A 7,577-nucleotide genomic window follows, 5' to 3' on the forward strand; every position below is an offset into this window, starting at 1 on the left:
GAAGTTTGGAACTGCACAGTGTATGAGCTTTCTTTTCATCTTTCCCAAACTTATAGCAGAAACTCCTCAATCATTCTAATCCTGATTAGAATGATCATTCTAGATGGATAATTCTAATCCATATTTAGCACTTACTGGGTACAGAACACTGTACTAAGCACTTGGAAGAATACAATATAACAGTGTTGTTAGATGTTTCCCCCCACCCCCCGACAACGAGTTTTCTCTTTGCCTTATGCTCCTGTTTTCATACATGCTACCGAATTCATTGAAAAATATAAGCCCGGTGTGGGATTTAATCCTCCTCATATACTTGTATGTATGACCACACCATCTCACAGAAACATGTTCATGATAGTTTTCCTTAAACACAAAAAACCTTCGATTCTTAAAATAGCCTCTGTAGACTCTAGATTGGAAGAGCTGCTGTGGTATATAGATAAGCCTATCAAATTATCAGCACATATTAGTACCTCCACATTTTGCCTGATAGGATAAATCAAAGGAAAAATGTCTTTTTTTTTCTTTACTTACTATTTCAGTTGGTCATTCTATTTGTTAAAAGAGCATGTTTCCTATGATACCAAATAAGCACACAAAAAAGATGAGTTTCCCTCAAGTTTTCTGGAGGAAAAATGAAATAAACTCATATTAACAATTTAGGATTGAAGCCAATCAAGATTTATGGCTTAAGGGTATGTTATTCTAATGCAATTAGCATTTTATGAAGTCATCAGTGGTTCTGGTGATTTGAAAAAGAATTCTTGGATAGTGATAATTTGCGGAGGGGGTGTGTGTGTTTGTGTGTATTTGAAATCTGTTTTAGCCTTCATTATTGGGGAGTCCTTGAAGATAGGGATGGGGAAAGCAAAGGAGATGGGGAAGGAGAAGGGAGAAGGGAAGCAGGAAAGGGAAGGAAAGGGGAAAGAAAGGGGGTGGGGAACGGGAAGAGAGAGAGGATGAGGAAGGGCAAAGATAAAGGGGGATTTCCAAAGACCCCTACCTCTTTTGATAACTGATGAGTTTTCCTCAGATGTTTTTATCCTCATGCTGAACCTGATCTTTAAGTGTTTGCTGTTTGTGGGAGATACTGTTAGTGAGCTGAGTGCTTTTACCTGAAATGGTGTTGCTGAAATGTCAGTGTGGGTGTAGGCAAATACGTGCTTGTGAGAGTGAAGAGGAAAGTGTTAATTTAAAAAGCTGCAGTTAGGAAGACAGCTATTCGATGCCTACCACCTGCTTCTGAAGCAGATCACTTTGATCTCATTACAGGTGAAATGAGACTAACAAAAAATAAAATCAAGCTATTGAGTGCCCAGCCATCATCCTTTTCAGGTCACTAAAGCATATGGCATATGTTTAGAATTCACAGTGATTTAAAACAGCGGTTCATCAATTCATGGAGACTTGCAATAGGGACTTAGTGACTCCTGAAACATCTCCACAAGCCAAAGCCTAAATATTGGTTAGAGTAGAAGAAAAGTTTCCAAATAAAAGGGATTATCAAGGACAATTTGGTTTAAATACAAGGTGTCAGGAGCAGGTGCTCAGAGAACAATGATGCATATAAGAGTGAAATTAAGCCTCCACTAAAAAGAGGAAACAGTAAAGTCAAAAATATTTTTTTGAACACATACTGCAGCTTTTGGGTTTTGTCCATTCACTGTAGACAGTGGATTTTCTCCATCATTTCTACATTAATTTCCATTTTCCATAGTTGATTTGCTTGCATCTCTTTCCCTCAAAGAATGAAGGCCCACTCTATTTCTGGAAAAGTTAATTATGTTGGTTCCTCCTTGCCCTGACATTACTTAAATAGGCCAGCCAGGATGCACTTGAGAATTTTAAAGGTTTCCTCATCTCAAAAGTTGACCAATCCCCCAGGTCCCCATTCACTAATTCTTTTACACATCTGTCTTTATTTAATCTAAAAAGCCCAGGGAAGTAAAGTGCCGATGTTTTGTGAACAAGGTTGTTTTTAAGAATTTTAACCCCCCAAGCTAACAGTCTAAATGTTCAACTACTTTTGAACCTTTTTGTAGAGCAAAATATTTATGGACTTTTGGAAAGTAGGATCAATTTTCTGTTCTGTGGACAGTTGAAAAATGGAGACATTTCAGAAAGGACTCCATAATCCTGACCGCTCTCCAGTTCTTGAGGTGATAGGAAATTTATCATCACCAATAGCATTTATTGAGTTCTCACTAAGTACAGAGTACTCTACTAGACCGATAGGGAATCACCAATCATATTTATTGAGCACTTACTAGGTGCAGAGAAGTCAGCCAGTCATATTTATTGAGCGCTTACTATGTGCAGAGCACTGTACTAAGTGCTTGGGAAAGTACAACATAACTCAGTTAGATGCTTTCCCTGCCCACAGTGATCTTACAATCAATTAATCAATGGTATTTATTGAGCACTGACTTTGCGCAGAGCACTGTACAAAGAACTTGGGAAAGTACAATCCAACATAGTTGGTAAACATTGAAAACACAATTTTAATTTACAAAAAAACCCACAAAAGGTAATGACCCACCTCTCTCCCGGCCCCAACCTTTGGAGCTCACCGCATCTTGAGGAGAAAAAGCAGATGGCTGCTCTCTGGATGCTGAATTGTCTGGGATCCAAGGGACCACCTGAGACTAAATTTCAAAATTCCCAAGAGCATGGGATCTTGAATGCGATGTGTTCTACAGCCCTAGAGGGGTTGGGGCCATTTCTTCACTGGCACGCCATTTGCGCTTTTGAAATTTTAAATGAAGATCATGAAAAGAGACATTTTCTTTGTTTGCTATTTGAGGAATTTCAAAAAGGCAAAACAAATTCATTGCTCTGCCTTCCCTCTCAGCTGAACTTTAGAGGCATGACATTAAGTTTTCAAAGAAAGGAGGAAGAGAAGGCCAAACTTTAAATAGACACCATGCTGGTCATAATTCTGAGGTGAAAAGAGGGATGATTCAGCTTATTCTCCCCTCTTTGAAGAGGCCACCAATCCATATACTAAGGGATACTGATAACAATAATAATTGTGGTATTTAAGTACTTACTATGTGTCAGGCACTGTACTAAGTGCTGGGGTGGATACAAGTAAATTGGGATGGACACAGTCTCTGTCCCACATGCAACTCACAGTCTTAATCCCCATTTTACAAATGAGGTAACTGAGGCCCAGAGAAGTGCAGTGACTTGTCCAAGGCCACACAGCAGAGACGTGGTGGAGCTGGGATTAGGACCCATGATCTTCTGGCACCCAGGTCCATGCTCTGTGCAGTATGCCATGCTAGGTTAGGATATCTTCCTATCTGTCACTGGCATCCAGGTCACTGATAGCCATGTCACTGATAGGGAGTCAGTAGTCATGGTTGTTGTCAGTTTATAACAGCCAAATCCTTACCTGGGAGTAGCAGGGTAGGGGATAGGAGAGGACTTATCCATTCATCAATACTTTATAATGTTATAGGGATCCTTCTGCTGCAGGAAACTTATGCAGTTGGTTCCGGTTGATGCTGAATTACCTGGTCATATTCCATTTAAGCCTTTTCCAAGGGTCTTTTCAATATTCTCACGCCACAGCCACATATTTTTCTTGCTGCTCAGCCCATTTTGTTTGATCATAATGCTCTTCATAGATTAAGTGCTAAAGCACTAAATTCAATAGATAAGGAAAGTAGACAGATGGTTTCAGGTTCAATTCAGCTGTCGATAACAGTTATGATCACTATCAAAAGGCAACCAGGACTGCGTATGTTGACTGATTCAGGTATTTTTACAAGTTACAGAAGTAAGAAAAGCTTACTCACTCACTACTGCATTTCTAAGTTATTTTGATGCCTTTCTCACTTTTCTCCTACCCCTCCATCACTTCTGCCTCCTGTTCCTATTCAACTTCCTTGAATGGGAAGTATAAACATGCAGTTTTTTCATCCTCGCCACAAGTTTCTTGTAGCTCTTATAATCCGGATTTTATCCACTCCGCTCTACTGAGATCACTTGCACCAAGGACTACAATGGCCTTTTTCTGGTTAAGTCCACGGGGCTGGACTCTGTTTCCATCTTGCTCTCTAGGCTTCCTCCTACACTATTCTTTTAATGGTATTTGTTAGGTACTTATTATGTGCCAGGCACAAGAGGTGGGGTAAATACAAGCTAATCAGGTTGGACACAGTCTATGTCCCACATGAGGCTCACAGTCTTAATATCCATCTTACAGATGAAGTAGCTGAGGCATAGAGAAGTTAAGTGACTTGCCAAAGGTCACTGAGCAGGCAAGTGGCAGAGCCAGGATTAGAACTCAGGTCCTTCTGACTCCCAGGGGCATGCTCATTCCCCTAGACCATGCTGCTTCTTTCTGAGCTCTCTCTGACTTTGGTTTTATTGATGAAATATTCTCCTGGTCCTCCTCTTTCCTCTCTGCTCTTTTTGAGTTATTTGTTATGGCTTTTCATCCTTTCATCATTGTCTTTTGGGTGCATATCTCGCAAAGGCTCCAGTCTGTATCCTCTGCTCGTTCTAGCTCATTCTCTCAGGAAACTCATTCACATGGTTTTAGCTGCCACATCCACATGGATGACTCCCCAATATACCTCATCAGCCTTGACCTCTTTCATCAGCTTTATAATCTGCCTCCAGGATTCTACACCTGGACAAACGATTGTCCTCTTAAACTTAGGTGAAAACTGAGCTTACCTTCCCTCCTAAACTTTCTCCTCCTTCCAACTTTCCCAGCCTCCCTTTTCTGGAAGCTCACAAATTTGATGTCATCTGTGGCTCTTCTCTATTGTTTACTACCCAAATTCAAATTACCTCAAACTCTTGCCAATTTTAATGTTTCAGTTATTCACAGATGCATATTTTCGAACTAATCAATGGTATTTTTTGGATGCTTAACTGTGGCCAGAGCATTGTATTAAGCTTTTGGCTTTGTCAAGCCTTTGTCACCTTCTTATTGGACTACTCCTTCCTTCTCTCCCTGCCTCAAATTTCTCTCCTTCAGTCTATCCTGCAGATTCAGCACCTGGGGTCATCTTCTTAAAACACCATTCAGAGCACTGTACTAAACACTTGGGAGAGTACAACAGAATTAGCAGACATATTCCCTGCCCATAACAAGCTTACAGACTCGATGGGGAGACTATTAAAATAAATTTCCCTATGGGAAACAGCAGAGTAAAAGGATATGTACACAAGTGTTTTGGGGCTGAGATGAATGCCTAAGAATGAATGAATGGTGACTAAGAGTTACCCATCCACATGCATAGGTGATGTAGAAGGGAGGGAAAATAGGAGAAATGAGGGCTTAGCCACGGAAGGCCTCTTGAAAGAGATATGATTTTTGTTGGGCTTTGAAGGTGAGAAAATGTGATGGTTTGTCAGATATGAAAGGGGAAGGAATTCCAGGCCAGGGGGAAGACGAGGCAAGGGGTCATCAGGGAGAGACAGAAGAGATTGAGGCAAAATGGGTGGGTTAGATTAAAGGAGCAAAGCTTGTGCGTTGGGTTGTAATAGATCAGCTAAGTAGGGTAGGAGGGGGAATGCGTTCACTTAAAGCACTTCTTAAATTAATAGTGATTTCAAATCTGGCAGAGAATGAGTCGCACACTTGGCTTCCCTTGGACATCTCCCATCAAACCACTAATTACTTTATCAGTCTTGCTGCGTATAAGTGGAAAGAGACCAGGCTTTGGAGTCAGAGGTCATGGTTTCAAATCCCAGCTCCGCTGTCAGCTGTGTGACTTTGGGCAAGTCACTTCACTTCTCTGGGCCTCAGTTACCTCATGGGGATTAAAACTGTGAGCCCCCCGTGGGACAAGCTGATCACCTTGCAACCTCCCCAGCGCTTAGAGCAGTGCTTTGCACATAGCAAGTGCTTAAAAAATACCATTATTATTATTATTATTATTATTATCATAAGACTACCTTCCTGTTAACTTCACATCAAGTCATGTGTCCTTATTTAAGGAACACCAAACTACATTTCCGAATCAAATCCACTAGGGGACAGTGCCGGTTTAAAGATTTTTCATCACTAAATCCTAATATTAGGCATTCAATGGCAAATAAAGAGAATATAAATTACAGCATGTTTAAGGGAATAAAAGCAATATCAGTATGACCAGCCTAGCTAACCAGAGAAAGTTCTGGTGTGATCCACTGGGTCAGAACTGCTCTTGGTGATGGTCCCCTGCTGGCTGGAGAAGTGTTGATTATTATTATTAATAATAATAATGGCATTTATTAAGCACTTACTATGTGCAAAGCACTGTTCTAAGCGCTGGGGAGGTTACAAGGTGATCAGGCTGTCCCACGGGGGCCTCACAGTCTTAAGCCCCATTTTACAGATGAGGGAACTGAGGCCCAGAGAAGTTAAGTGACTTGCCCAAAGTCACACAGCAGGCAAGTGGCGGAGCCGGGATTTGAACCCCTGACCTCTGACTCCAAAGCCCGTGCTCTTTCCACTGAGCCACGCTGCTTCCCTAATATAATTACTACAATACAATAATCAATACTATTAATAGTAATAATAGTTGTAACTATTACCACTACTATTAATGATAATATAAATAATGATGGTATTTCTTAAGTGCTTATTCTGTACCAAGTACTCTTCTAAGCACTGGGGAAAATGCAAGACAATAGTTAGACACTGTCCCTGTCCCATATGGGGCTTGTAGTCTAGGTTGAAGAACAGGTAAGTTAAATCACTTTCCCCCGGGGTCACACAGCAGACAAGTGAGGGAGGCATCCCCTGACTCTTGGGCCCGTGCTCTTTCTGCTAGACCATGCTGTTTTTCATACTACTTTTCATTCATTCATTCAATCGTATTCATTGAGCGCTTACTGTGTGCAGAGCACTGTACTAGGCGCTTGGGAAGTACAAGTCGGCAACATATAGAGACGGTTCCTACCCAACAACGGGCTCACAGTCTGTGTTGTATGAAAGGAGAGAAGGTTAGCACTCCCCTTGAGAAGGATGGAAGGGGTCCTAGTGGCCTATACAACACATATATGGTTAAGGCATTGCCACCTACTTCGTGGCATCTAACCAAGTTTTTCTATTTATTTTATTTTGTTAGTATGTTCGGTTTTGTTCTCTGTCTCTCCCTTTTAGACTGTGAGCCCACTGTTGGGTAGGGACTGTCTCTATATGTTGCCAACTTGTACTTCCCAAGCACTTAGTACAGTGTTCTGCACACAGTAAGTGCTCAATAAATATAATTGATTGATTGATTGATTGATTGGAAGGGGGAGACAGACAATAAAACAAAACATGTAGACAGGTGTCAAAATCGTCAGAACAAATAGATTTATAGCTATCTAGGTAGCAGTCAGAAAGGTGGTCTTGGGGGTTAGCAAGAGAAAAAATAAAGCCTTTATGCCCGCCCTGTTGCAAGGATAAGCAAGGGAATCCTGCCAACACCAGGATGGAAGGAAACTTTAGAAGGCATATTGCATGTCTTCACCCAACTGGATGGGGAGAATCAACAGATAAAACAGTGGGATTGAGGTTCAACGGTATTCCTGGCTCTGACACTTGAAAGTAGTGCGGCCTAGTGGAAAAAGCAAGGGCCTGGGAA

The 7,577-nt window shown here is 41.3% G+C and overlaps 1 non-coding gene across 1 annotated transcript; it reads left to right on the forward strand.

The window, feature by feature from the left end:
- Positions 1–6,929: 6,929 nt before the first annotated feature.
- LOC119931245 lies at positions 6,930–7,057 on the forward strand. The gene has a single exon (XR_005452098.1). It is a non-coding gene; the product is annotated as a U6atac minor spliceosomal RNA (small nuclear RNA).
- Positions 7,058–7,577: the final 520 nt, after the last annotated feature.

Source organism: Tachyglossus aculeatus, chromosome 7 (genome assembly GCF_015852505.1).
Source record: "Tachyglossus aculeatus isolate mTacAcu1 chromosome 7, mTacAcu1.pri, whole genome shotgun sequence".
Classification (NCBI taxonomy): domain Eukaryota; kingdom Metazoa; phylum Chordata; class Mammalia; order Monotremata; family Tachyglossidae; genus Tachyglossus; species Tachyglossus aculeatus.